Here is a 15,089-nt window from a genome sequence, read left to right as displayed (position 1 = left end):
TTCAATCAACCGCCGTTTAGATGTATTGACGAAGAAGAAGGAAATTACATCTTAAGGGAAGTACATGAAGGAATCTGTGGCAATCACTCGGGGGTAGCTCGTTGGCGATGAAAGTTTTGCACCAAGGGTACTATTGGCCTACAATGAAAGAGGATGCTAAAAATTTTGTCAGGGCATGCGATCGCTGCCAGTGCTTTGCAAACTACTCGTCTATGCCGGCGACGCCCTTGACATCTATGATGAGCCCATGGCCATTTGCCATGTGGGGGATAGATCTTATTGGGGAGCTACCTAAGGCTAAAGGGGACGTCAAATATGCAGTGGTCGCGGTTGATTATTTTACTAAGTGGGCAGAGGCTATGCCATTGGCTACTATAACCGCAAGGAAAATAATAGATTTTGTCTTCAACTCCATCATGTGCAGTTTTGGAATCCCTTACAAGCTTGTATCTGACAACAGAAAGCAATTTGACAGCAAGGAGTTGCGACAACTGTGTGAGGATTTAAAAATTAAGAAGGAGTTTGCGGTGGTCTATCATCCTCAAAGCAATGGGCAGACAGAAGTTGTGAATAAAATAATAAAGCATACCCTAAAAGCCAAGCTGGAAGAGCGCAAAGGAAATTGGCCTGAAGAACTCTCGAAAATGATATGGTCATACAACACTACACCACAATCTACTACGGGAGAAACTCCATTTATGCTTACTTACGGCTATGAAGCTATGGTCCCCGTGGAAGTTGGTTCGGGATCGCTTCGCAGAGACCGTTACACGGAGGAGGATACAGAGATTAATCAAAGGCTTCATTTGGATCTCTTGGAAGAAACAAGGGAAAATTCTCAGCTGAGGCTCGCAGCGTATCAGCAACGTGCCGCAAGGTATTATAACAAGAAGGTAAAGGGACAATTGTTGAAGGTGGGTGATTTGGTGCTTAGGAAGGTGATGCCCAACACGAAGAACCCCCAACATGGAGTGTTTGGAGCTAATTGGGAAGGACCATACAAGATAAAGGCCATCTTGTGGAAAGGGACTTATCACCTTGAGGATATGGAAGGGAAGCTGGTTCTGCGAGCATGGAACGCGGAACATCTCCGAAAGTATTATCAGTAAAGTGCGGCTTTGGCCCTTTAGTTACCTCTTTTATTATATATTTAGGGCTATGCCCAGATTATAGACTAGAATTAAATAAATTACTCCTAGCCTAGGGGGGTAGTGCATTTACTACTTACCTTAGAACTAGTTGAAGGGTCATTTTTTCGAATAAATTCCCCACAAAGCATAGTAGCCGTGGGACTGGTGCACTTCTAACACCAGAGCGCATTATTAATGAAAACTTTGAGAAAATTCCAAAAGTTATTTGCTTGTTAATTTGACTAGTTGCATGACGCGTCCCAGCTATAGGGCGCGTCATGAGTAATAGTTCTATACAGATGTTAATTGAAGCAGTGGTTGTCAAAAGGAACAATAAAACTCAAGTAAAAATGGAACTAAGACGCGTACTATTTCAAAAAACGCGCCCAAGTTATCTTGGTTGATGCTCTTTCAGTTTTAAGTTTCTTTAAATTTGACAAAACCTAACTGAAAGGAAAGACACATCATTACTAAGGACGCGTCCAGACTGAGGGACTAAATATATCTTTAAAATAAAGGTTAGACGTGTCAGGATACTGGGACGCGCCTCTCATGCTTTATGCCTTCTTCTAGAAAAGTACAAGTGTAGCATGATATCATAAATATTAAAAATATCCTATCTGGATGATCTAGGGACGCGCCCAGTTAAAGAGGACGCGCCCTTTAAGGACATCTACTTAATAGATGATGGTTAAAACACAAAAATACTCCAAAGGCGACGCGTCCTAATAGTAGGACGCGCCCTTATCTAAGGCAAACTTAAGAAAATAAAATGATATGCATAAAGGTAAAAAGTGCAAGCAAAAGGAGTTCAAAAGTAATCATTACAATTTGCAAGGCTTCAAGGGGCCCGTACCCTTAAATAGTTCAGGTAAAAAACTCCATGAATAAACATAGGACGCGTCCTAGGCAGGAGGCGCGTCCTGAGGCTTGTCTTGGTTGTCTACAGGAGGAGGTTGAGTCTGAAGCAGAGCAGGAGCAGGGGACGCGTCCTCTTCCTCCAAGCCTAGAAAAATTCTTTTGCTCTTAATGGAATCCGCAGCCCTGATTCTGAAGTCATTGACCCATATCTAGGTGTCAGCATCGAACTTAGAAAAAGAATACTTTGGGTCATTTGCAATAAACCCGGAGCACCATTCCTCGAATCCAGTTGCGAAGCTATACTGATAGACTAGTTTTTTCTCCTCTCTCTCCACCCATGCAGACTGTCATCGTTTAGAGTGTCAAGCTCTAGCTGCATGGTGGAATTCAGAGTGATAACACTATCCATTGTTTTCTCTGCAGAAATGACATTACCCTCCAATATGGCTTTCTCCCCCTCAAGACGCGGCTTGTCCTCCTGCAGGCGCTTGATCTCGACATCCTTTTTTTGGGCAAGCAGATTAATGTACTTTTCCAGAGATTTTATCTTGTCTTCAGCTTGGCTCTTTGCAGTGTCCGTGGCAGCAAGACGCGCCCTGAGTCTTGCAGACATGTTAGCACTTTGCCTGGCGTTCAGATGAAGCTCAACTGTAGCCCTCACCATTGTCTCCTCTGTCTGCTGCTCGGTTTTGAAAGTCCAACCCCTAACTTCATCCTCAGTAAAAGCACCGACTGAAGACGCGCCTGGATATCTGAGGACAAATGATTGGTCATCAGGAACAATTTTCTGGCGCTTCGAGGGCGCGTCCTCATTGACAGGGATGTCAAGTGTTGTGGTAGCCATGATCTTGGGGGAAGGTGGAGGAGTCACAGCAGGAGTAGGATTTTTCAAATTCGGATCAGGCTTTACGGGAGTTTGCTTCTTTACCCTTAGCTTCTTGGAAGCTCCAATAGCGAAACCTTTTGGGAGAGAAGCCATGTCTGGGATATAAACACGAAAAAATGTTAGTCGAATAAAGAAGACGCGTCCAGATAATAGGACGCGCCCATAGTATAATTTAAAGATTGAAAATGCATGCATTTAAAGACATGTAAATGCATGAAGAGATGTCAAGCAAAATGAATGCAAAGATATAAAAAATGCATGTGTGGATATGACGCGCCTTAAAAATATGACGCGTCCTACCTAAGAGCATATTGGATGTATGGGAAAGATATAAGTAACATGCTAATATCAGTCCTAGAATTTTATAAAGAGACGTGCCCTGAAAATAAGGCGCGCCCAAGATGAAAGGGCAGATATAGGAAAACGTCTATAAATCAGGTTAAGTTAAAGGGAAAAGGTAAGCATGCAAATGGCGCGTTATGGAGACATTGAAGGGTTTTTAGCATATAAACGCAGCGAAAATGTAAATTTAATCTTAAAAAAAAATGAAACCCTCCGCAGGATCCATGCAAAAAATAATATTTAATTCGTAGTTCAGTGTGTTTACCTTAAGAAACTTTACGTTAGTGGAAAGATGGAGGTCTTTAATAGCGATCCAAGAACGATGAACGGAGATCCTTAGCAGCTGCTCCTCAAGTGTGGAGCACTCCACACCTAAACACCAAGAAAACGATGTAATGAAGGAGGAGGAGATGGAGAGAATTATGGTTTTGTAAATCTTTTTGGTTGAGGCAAAAATAGGGTTTATAATAGTATATTTATAGGCAAAATTTTCAGCTGAAAATTTTCCCATAAAATATTATTATTATTAACCCTTTATTATTCTCACTAATAATTAAAACACCTTTTAATTATTAATCCTTTTTCTAAACTCTTTAGAAATAATTCTCTCACTTGATTTAATTTCCAAAAATTAAATTCTTAATTAATAATATTAAGAACCTTTTCTTAATTAATTTATAATCATTTAAATCTCATTTAATTAATTATTAAATTTGCCAATTAATTATCAATTTCATAAATAAATAATAATCAGCCATTATTAATTAATTCCTCCACCATTAAATCATTCTCTTTTATGGTGTGACCCTGTAGGTTCAATATTAAGCTGGTAGTAGAAATAAATAATAATAAAACTATTTTATCATTATTTATATAAATTCTATAATTCATTAAATATGATTAATTAATTAATCATATTTATTCTACATCGTGAGGGATACTTCTCAGCATATCGCGACTATCCGGATAATACGAATTCACAGCTTAGAATACCAAGAACCTATTCAGTGAGTAGTTACCGTACAATTAATTCCTTCTACCCTGCAATGTCACGATTAAATACAAGGCATGGAACTTGTGTCAAGCCTATCTTATTTAATCACTTGCTTTCCCATTCACTATGCTTAGTTCTATTTAATGTAAATTAGAAACTCCTTTCTAATTTCATTCACTCTGGCCAGAGATTCCTGAACTAACATAAGTGGATCAGCATTGAACATTCTCTTCCTACACTGGAAGGGGTATATCCTTTATTGATCATACACTATCTTCGTGTAGAAATTCCTATATCCAGTAGAGCCCTTATGATTGTCCCTTGAGACTAAGAACTAAACCAAAGCATAGTTCAGTGTACACAAGATGACTATGATGATCTCAAGTCTAAGGATACTTGTACAACTATCACTATGTGAACAACTGCTGACACGTGAGTGAACTCCATCAGTTGTTCAGCTGTGTGAGTCATGTTCAGTGAACTTATTCTATAATAAGCACCTACATACTAGCTATAGTGTCACCACACAAATGTCTAGGAGAACAGACATCCTTCATAATGAAGCAAGCATAGTATGTACCGATCTTTGTGGATTATTAATTACCAGTTAGTAATCCTATGACCAGGAACTATTTAAGTTTAGAGTTATCATCTTTTAGGTCTCATTATTATGATCTCATCACAATCCATAAAAAGCTTTACTCTAAACTGTGGTATATCTTATTTAAACATTTAAATAGATAGAGCCCGCAATACAAACAAAACAAGCCTTTTATTAATATCAATGAAATCAAAACAGATTATATAAAAGTTATTCCTAAATCCTCATAAATGATTGGACTTAGGATATATCTCTTTCAATATCCCACTTGTACTAAAGCCAATCACTCTGGTATCTAATACCCATCTTGTCTTTATGACGATCAAAGTGACTCTGAGAAAGTGGCTTTGTGAGTGGGTCTGCTATGTTGTTATGTTTGTCAACTCTCTTGACGTCTCCTCTTTCAATACAATACAAGAAATGTCACCGCGCTCCCACTAACCTTTTTGTAGACATATGGTTCATCTATGTTTTTGATAAAACCAAACTCTTTGATTGTCTCATCAAAACGGATGTTCCATCTACGAGAAGCTTGCCTTAAACCATATATGGTTCGCAGCAGCTTACACACTAGGTGTTCATTTTCCTTGGAAAGAAAACCCTATGGATGTGTCATATACACTTCCTCCTCAAGTTCCCCATTGAGGAAGGCCATTTTCACGTCCATTTTCCAGATCTCATAGTCGTAGTAAGCAGCAATCGCAAGCAAAATCCGAATTGATTTTAACAGGGCTACAGGCGAAAAAGTTTCATCTAAGTCAATCCCTTGCCTTTGTTTGAATCCTTTTGCCTCGTGGCCACCTGCTCCAATCTTTCTTTTGTATACCCACTTGCACCCAATAGGCTTAACACCTTCAGGAGCCTCAATCAGAGTCCATACTTGGTTGGTATACATAGATTCCATTTCGGATTTCATGGCACTATGCCATTTCTCTTAGTCAACACTACTCATAGCCTCATTATAGGTCACAGGGTTGTCATCATCAATGATTGACAACTCATTGTCATTCTCAATGACAAGGCCATAATACCTCTCAGGTTGGCGAGACACTCTCCCTGACCTACGAATGGGCTGTTCCACAGAAGGTTTTTCAGTCTGAACAGGTGTTTCCACTTGATCCATAGTAGTTTGTGCTTCTTGAACTTCATCCAGTTCAATTTTGCTCCCACTGTTTCCTTCAAGGATAAACTGCTTTTCCAAGAAGGTAGCATGTCTGGAGACAAACACCCGATGATCGGTGTAAAAGTAATACCCTAAAGTCTCTTTAGGATATCCCACAAAATTACATTTTACGGATCGAGATTCCAGCTTATCTGGGTCAACTTTCTTGACATAAGCTGGACATCCCCAAATCTTAACGTGTTTAAGACGCGGTTTCCTTTCTTTCCATATCTCATATGGTGTTTAAGGAACAGATTTGGAAGGCACCTTATTCAGTAAATATGCTGAGGTTTCCAATGCATAACCCCGTAGGAATACTGGAAGATTTGCATAGCTCATCATGGACCGAACCATGTCTAACAAAGTTTGATTTCTCCTTTCAGATACCCCATTTAACTGTGGAGTATATGGAGGAGTCCACTGGGAGACTATACCATTTTCTTTGAGATAATCTAGAAACTCTCCATTTAAGTATTCACCACCTCGATCTGATCGAAGAGTTATAATACTGTGTTTGGTTTGTTTCTCCACTTCATGTTTATATTCTTTGAACATTTCAAAGGCTTCAGACTTGTGTTTCATCAAATACACATATCCGAATCTAGATCTATCATCTATGAAAGTAATGAAGTACGAAAATCCACCCATGGCTTGCATAGACATTGGTCCACATACATCTGTGTGTACCAATCCTAGCAAATCTGTAGCCCTCTCTCCATGTCCACTAAATGGAGATTTGGTCATTTTACCCAATAGACAAGACTCGCATGTAGGATATGATTCAAAATCAAAGGGGTCAAGTAACCCTTCCTTATGCAATGTCCGCAGTCTATTTTCACTAATATGACCTAGCCTACAGTGCCATAAATAGGTCAGATTTTCATCATCTCGTTTTCTTTTATTAGTTTGTTCAATCTGAAGTAAATCATACTCTACGTCACATACATACAGACCATTATTTAAAATGCCACGTCCAAAAAGAACATTATCTCTAAGGATAGAACATTCATTATTCTTAATAATAAATGAAAAACCATCCACATCCAACATAGGAATAGAAACAATATTCCTCACAATAGAGGGAACGTAATAACAATTATTCAAAATAATAGTCTTGCCCGTAGGCATATATAAACTAAATGATCCTACAGATATAGCCGCAACCCTTGCTCCATTGCCCATACGTAGAATCACCTCATCTTTTTCAAGAGTCCTACTTCCCTTTAGTCCTTGCAACGAATTGCAAATATGAGAACCACAGGCGGTATCTAATACCCAAGTAGAAATTTGACCTAATGACATATTAACTTCGATCATGAACATGCCTGAATCAGAAGCGGTAGTCTTACTACCCTTCTTCTTCTTCAATTCTGCAAGGTAAACCTTGCAGTTCCTCTTCCAGTGCCCCAACTTGTTACAGTGAAAATAAACAGCTAAATTAGGACCAGTCAACTTGTGAGCATCTAGTATGCTCCGGAGTGATAGTGCAGAAGACATGACGAATATAGTAAATATGTAAATGATAAACACATAACAACACTTAGCAATTTCATTTCAAAACACTATATGAATCGGGTCTTTATTCATAAGTGTCTCCCACTAGTTTATCTAATTTTTTCAACCCCCTAAGTGAAAATTAAGCATTCATAACGCTAGTGGGAATAGGGATCCTACATTACATCACACAACCTCGGCTGTGGCATGAAACGTCATGTGATGTTCAATAGGCAGACAACTCTTGTCAATTACATCTTATGTTATTCCCTAATATAAGTTTAGCCTCTTGAATAATTGAGTCACGGTTGTGGCACGACAAACTCAATATTATAAGTCAAGTCTAACCCAATATTTCGTATAATTGAATCAGTCTCCAACGGCCCACGGCTGTAGCACGTACCGACCTTTAGATTCTAATTCAATGTACATATCTCTATGTAATAGACAAGTATTTCTTATTTCGAAATCAAAGCCCTCGGTTGTAGCAAGAAACGACAATGATTTAAAAATAAGAACCAATTTCTACCATGTTATAAGGCTGATGACCAACACAAGCCCGTTGTGTCATTGGCCAATTACTACTTGATATTATTTAATTTTAGAGGGATTATATTACGTTATAATCATAATCATATTATAAAGAGTTTCTTCCTTTTAAATTTAAATATTTCAAATCAATAATTGATAATCAGATGATTCCCAGATCGGGTGGAGCATTGTCAAGAGGCGTCACTTAATAACCCTTTCTTACAGATAGAAATTTATTGTTGACAGAATCATCCTTTCTCTCAATATTAAAAATTCATATTCAATTACGTGTTTCATAAACACAAGAATCTCATGATCGTATTCATAATATTTATTGTTAAGGCAAGAAACGCTTCCTATTCTAGATTTTCTAGAGCACGCCTTATATTGATTTAAGTTCACCTAAATCTATCATCGCATGGTAAACATAGGCATATATCTCATATATAAAATTAAATAAACAAGTAAATGTAAAGTGCAATAAAGTAAATGTTTTTGGTTATGGCCCCATCCTATGTGATCTTTATCAAGCTCATGATAAAGATCAAGGTCAATCTAATATGGTGATGGAAATAAATACAACTACTTATTACATAAGTCTTCTTCTTTGTTTAGACTTCTTGTATGCCTCGTCTTCTTCTTTGTATCACCTCCATTGGATAGCCTTCTTGAGTCTTCAATTACATTACATGATTGTAAGTAAAACTAATCTAATGAACTTACAAGAATAACTCGAGTTACATTCGAGATTTATGATTACAAAGATTGACGACATGCAAGTCGTATTTAAAACCAAAACAAAAACCATTACACTAAGGTCGAAAGGCCATAACCATCCACCATGCTCATACAACACATAAAAGCATGTTAAAACACATAATCTGATCTTAGCATATCATGTTATCCATGATCTAATCATAAAGAGAAAATATGACAAAAATCAGAAAAATCATAATCAAATCAGATAAACAAGAATCACTGTTTACGGGCAGTAAACGACGTCAAACGCCTTACAGACGAGTCGTTCATAGCTTTAGCTATCGGTTTTGTTCAGACGCTCATTTACCTATGGAATAGGGTATTCGTTTGCGTAAATCGGACATCAGACCAAGATTTCAGCAAATCTGCAGCAGCCAATTCAGAATCCGTATCTAATATGATTATCATAATTAGAATAAACATAAATCATGTATATATCAGTATATATACAGATTACATAATCATCTTATGATTATACAACTCACATGAATATCATATATTCAAAACCATACATATATAAGCATATTATATCAACATCAAATCATGGCGAATCACGTACATGCTCATATATCGAAAACAGTTAAACACATAAACGAATTAAAAACTTTTCTCAAGTAGATCTGATGCCATTGAAGGGTTTTTAGCACATAAACGCGGCGAAAACATAAATTTTATCTTAAGAAAAATGAAACTCTCCGCAGGATCCATGCGAAAAATAATATTTAATTCGTAGTTCAGTGTGTTTACCTTGAGAAGCTTTACGTTAATGGAAAGATGGAGGTCTTTAATAGCGATCCAAGAACGATGAACGGAGATCCTTAGCAGCTGCTCCTCAAGTGTGAAGCACTCCACCGGTATCCACCAAGAAAATGATGTAATGAAGGAGGAGGAGATGGAGAGAATTATGGTTTTGTAAATCTTTGTGGTTGAGGCAAAAATAGGGTTTATAATAGTATATTTATAGGCAAAAATTTCAGCTGAAAATTTTCTCATAAAATATTATTATTATTAACCCTTTATTATTCTCACTAATAATTAAAACACCTTTTAATTATTAATCCTTTTTCTAAACTCTTTAGAAATAATTCTCTCACTTGATTTAATTTCCAAAAATTAAATTCTTAATTAATAATATTAAGAACATTTTCTTAATTAATTTATAATCAATTAAATCTCATTTAATCAATTATTAAATTTTCCAATTAATTATTTATTTCATAAATAAATAATTATCAGCCATTATTAATTAATTCCTCCACCATTAAATCATTCTCTTTTATGGTGTGACCCTGTAGGTTCAATATTAAGCCGGTAGTAGAAATAAATAATAATAAAACTATTTTATCATTATTTATATAAATTCTCTAAGTAAATATGATTAATTAATTAATCATATTTATTCTACATCATGAGGGATACTTCTCAGCATATCGCGACTATCCGGATAATACGAATTCACTGCTTAGAATACCAAGAACCTATTCAGTGAGTAGTTACCGTACAATTAATTCCTTCTACCCTGCAATGTCACGATTAAATACAAGGCATGGAACTTGTGTCAAGCCTATCTTATTTAATCACTTGCTTTCCTATTCACTATGCTTAGTTCTATTTAATGTAAATTAGAAACTCCTTTCTAATTTCATTCACTCTGGCCAAAGATTCCTGAACTAACATAAGTGGATCAGCATTGAACATTCTCTTCCTACACTTGAAGGGGTAGACCCTTTATTGATCATACACTATCTTCGTGTACAAATTCCTATACCCAGTAGAGCCCTTATAATTGTCCCTTGAGACTAAGAACTAAACCAAAGCATAGTTCAGTGTACACAAGATGACTATGATGATCTCAAGTCTAAGGATACTTGTACAACTATCAATATGTGAACAACTGCTGACACGTGAGTGAACTCCATCAGTTGTTCAGCTTTGTGAGTCATGTTCAGTAAACTTATTATATAATAAGCACCTACATACTAGCTATAGTGTCACCACACAAATGTCTATGAGAACAGACATCCTTCATAATGAAGCAAGCATAGTATGTACCGATCTTTGCGGATTATTAACTACCAGTTAGTAATCCTACGACCAGGAACTATTTAAGTTTAGAGTTATCATCTTTTAGGTCTCATTATTATGATCTCATCACAATACATAAAAAGCTTTACTCTAAACTGTGGTATATCTTATTTAAACATTTAAATAGATAGATCCCGCAATAAAAACAAAACAAGCCTTTTATTAATATCAATAAAATCAAAACAGATTACATAAAAGTTATTCCTAAATCCTCATACATGATTGGACTTAGGACATATCTCTTTCAGACATGACGCGTCCTATACCTAATAATTCCTACCTTGCTCTAAGTCCACCTTTTTATTAATGTATGGCTGAATAATTTATGTGGCATGGAGCCCTTTAGATTTCTCAGAAGCAGTGAGAATGGGCTTCCCATTATGAAAATCTCGAAATTTGTAAAGAGAACCCACTCATGGGGACAAAGCTCTTATTTTCTTTAAGTTCTCCTCAGTGATCATATCCTTGAGGTTGAAATGCTTCTCAGCATATTCAGTACTTTCTCTGCTCTCTTTTTCTTCCTTCCTGATAGTTCTTTCTGAGTTCTTTTATCTAGAGAAGAAAGTTGAAGGTTACAAAAAGAAAAGAGAGAAAGGCTACAAAATGGAAGACGCGTCCTCAGGGAAAGGACGCGTCCTGGACATTGTTCTTACTTGGCTCTAAGTTGAAACAAACGCGTGTCCTTTTGAGATCATAAATGTAGAAAAATGGCTCCTTCCAGTCTCGTTCATGACTTATCTTGCCTTCATTAAATCCCTTATTGTTCAGCCATTTGTTGACAACCAGAAAGTCGTACCCTGGAATGGATTTCCCGATGCTGAAAAAATAGCTGAGTTCTTTCATTGAGGGCGCGCCCAAACCCAGGTTATGGTACATAAAGTACAGAGCCCAAGCTAGCTTGTACGAGTTTGGGGATAGTTGGACTGGAGCCATATCGTACCTCTTCAAAAAAAATTGATGTACGGATGTAAGGGCGCGCCCACACCCAAGGAAATTAGTTTTGGTGTGAGAACCATTCTGGGGATCCTTTGATTCCCAATGTTAAAAATGTGTGGCCTCATTGTACGAAGAGCGCGTGCCTAGATGCCCTCCATGTCATAGTATTTCATATGCCATTGGATTTCCCAGTCAGTTGCAGTAGAGTCGAGAGCTACACAGGCTAGCTTGCCTTCTTTTTTCCTTCTGGAATTTTTCTCTGCCTCAGTTAGAGCACCAAGCCTTGTCCAGTCACAATCCACTTCAACATCTGAAGGTTCCCAATGTTCCAGGGGAGGATCAGATTTCTGGGGGGACACAGGATATGCTTCAGGGTCTGGAACCCTCTTTTCAAATTCACTTACACTAAGAGGGGACGCGTCCTGAGAAGCTGACGTGTCCTGAGAAGCTGACGCATTCTGAGAAGGAGGCGCGTCCTCGTCTAAAACAATCATGCGTACGGGCTGTTGGCTGGTTGCGGGTACAATTTCATCATCCTTCTAATCTTCGATGTCAGCCCTAGCATGGAGAGTTGGAGTTCTTTTTTGATAGAGTCCTTTCTTTTTCATTCTAGAGCTTATGGGGACGTGATCCATGGAATCGGAACTTGAATCAGACATTATAGAAGTCTTTGATTTGAGAGACTCGAAGACGCGTCTTTCTACTTTAAGAAAGGTGCTCGTCCGGTGAGATTCAGGGAAATCGGGTTTGAAAGAGATCAAGTGTGGGGAGTAAATCCCAAGGAGTTTGTTGAGAACTTTAAATGGATGGAAAGATGACGAAGAAGACGCGTCCTCCAGCTGCAAAAGAAGGAAGAAAAATTTGAGGATGTGTCCACATTAAAAAAATGAAGAGAAGGGAGATACTGGAAACGTGCGAGGGCGCGTCCTAAAAATCTATCACAGGAGAGGCACTATAATGACGCGTCCTATTAGATTAATGGCCCTATATGATCTTTGTGTGGAACAACTTGAACATATGTCTTAAACAAGGGAATTTAAGACGTGCCCTGACCGGAAGACGCGTCCGATATGGTTGCAATGCAGTGGAATTTTAATCGACTATAATCGATTTGGGGGAAATTCTCTAAAATCTAGAAACATGTGACTGGAGAATCAAGGAAACTAAATATAGTGGTTTTACAGATATATACACATATACATATAAAGGAAAATGAAGAACAGTTGAGGCATATGAACAGTCTTTTGCTTATTACGGTTGGATTAATCAACCAAATAAAGAAGTAAAAGATGATTTACGTACCTTATAAGATGGGGATTCGATTAAGTTGTAGAAGTCAAGTAATGGGCGGTTGAATTGTCGGAAATTTTGGCCGAAAGCTTATGCGGCGGTGATGGCGGTTTCTTGAGAGAGAAAAAAGGAAAGTAATAATAATGAGATTTGGTTAGGGTATTTATAGAGGAAAGTGTGTGTTGACGTATGCAATAGCTGTAGGGCAACGGCTATAGAGTGAGTGAAAAGACGCGTCCTATGCCTATGGCGCGTCCTGTATTCGCGAGCCAAATTTCGTTGCTTAGTTTTTTGGAATAAAAATTCCAATTTTGTTTTCAACTGCAAATGGAATTTGGGGGGTAGTTGTTATACCCAAAATTTGGCATGGGATTGACTCGGGTCAAATGCGGATTAAGTACGGTCAAAAACGGTATTGCTTTAAAGAAAGTAAGGATGCGTCCAAGCACTGAGGACGCGCCTACTTGTGAGAAGATGTTTTATAGTCTGGTAATGATGGATCATGGGGATGCATGATCAGGAAGGGACGCGCTCAAGCAATGTGGACGCGTCAACCATGGTGAATGTATTTGGAAAATATGGTCTTGTGGCAATAGACGTTGGAGGACGCGCCTGACTTGATCAAGACGCGCCCTGAGTAGTGGAGTGTTGTGCATGACGGTTTTTTGAGGAGACAATACAAGTTTCATAAAGGTGAGGACGCGCCCAGGGTCTTAGGACGCGTCCTGTGCTTGGTCTATGTATTCTCAATGATGACTTCAGGACAAAGTTTGCATGGAGAGGAGCAATGGAGATTATTTTTATTAACATATTTTTTACAGGTACTCTTGGAAGAATTCCCTCCTTGAGATGGTCAATGAGGGGGATGTCCGTGAAAAGCTTGAAGGCCTCCAGGGGTATGCCTGATGATTGAAGGCCTCCTCCTGTATTCAGCGGGTGTCCTCGTTGGGGATGCGGGGTTAACATTGGTGTGTGCTTTGGGAACTCTGTTCTTGCATTCAATGGGTGTCCTCGTTGGAGAACTTTGGAGTCATCCTGCACTTTGCACCCAAGAGCTTGGGATCACATGTCCAGTTATCTGGTGGGTTTTCCTCATTCGGGGGACAGGGATGCGTCCGGCACTTGGGGTGAACCGTGGCTATACCTGCGTCCGTAAATCAAGGGAGATAGCTGTAGCAGAGTGTTATCCTTGCGCAGGGAGATGCACTATCCGTGAAGTCGTGCGATTACGGATGAGCCTTGGGCCTTCACGGTTGGGCCTCATAGTTGGACATTCCTAAAGCTAGCGGAAGACGGACTTTGAATGGGCTTCTACCGGGCCTAGGAATAAGAAGTCTAAGCCCATTAAATTTCTTGTTCCACAAGAACTACGTCAGGCTTGATCCCTATAAAAAGGGTACGTAGGCACATTGAGAGGGTAAGAAGTTGAGAGCTGAAAAGAGAGCCACCACTTACTCTGATCAATCTCAGCCTAAAACAACCACAAACCTCCACACACCGCTTGATTTTCCGGCAAAGAACCACCGTCATAGATCTTAATTCCGGCGAGAAATCTCAAACTTTGTTGTTACCAGATTCCTCTGTTCACAAATAATATTTCATTTTTTTATTTATTATATGATCTTGGTCATTCTGGAATTATGAATAATAAAAATATATTATAAATTAAGAAGTTTAAAAGCCATTCTCTCGTTAAATGGGTGTATTTGAATGAGTCGCTCTCTCGTTATTCACAAATCTAATATCATAAAAATATATCATTTAATATTTCTTCTATTTAATAATATAAAAATTTGAGAAAATTATATAAATTGATCGAAATGATATGAGAGGCATCGTCTCACCGCCCTTGTCTTCTACTTTACATAATTAATATAATGATATATTAATTTTAATAAAAAATGAGAAAATATATTTATAGATACTTGTTTTATTTAATAATATACAATTTTAAGAAAATTACATGAATTGATTGAAATGATATGAGAGGGGCCACCTCACTGACCTCGTCTTTTACT

Source organism: Apium graveolens, chromosome 11 (assembly GCF_009905375.1).
Source record: "Apium graveolens cultivar Ventura chromosome 11, ASM990537v1, whole genome shotgun sequence".
Taxonomy (NCBI): Eukaryota; Viridiplantae; Streptophyta; class Magnoliopsida; order Apiales; family Apiaceae; genus Apium; species Apium graveolens.
The sequence above is the reverse complement of the archived record's forward strand: the minus strand, read 5'-3'. Positions refer to the sequence as shown.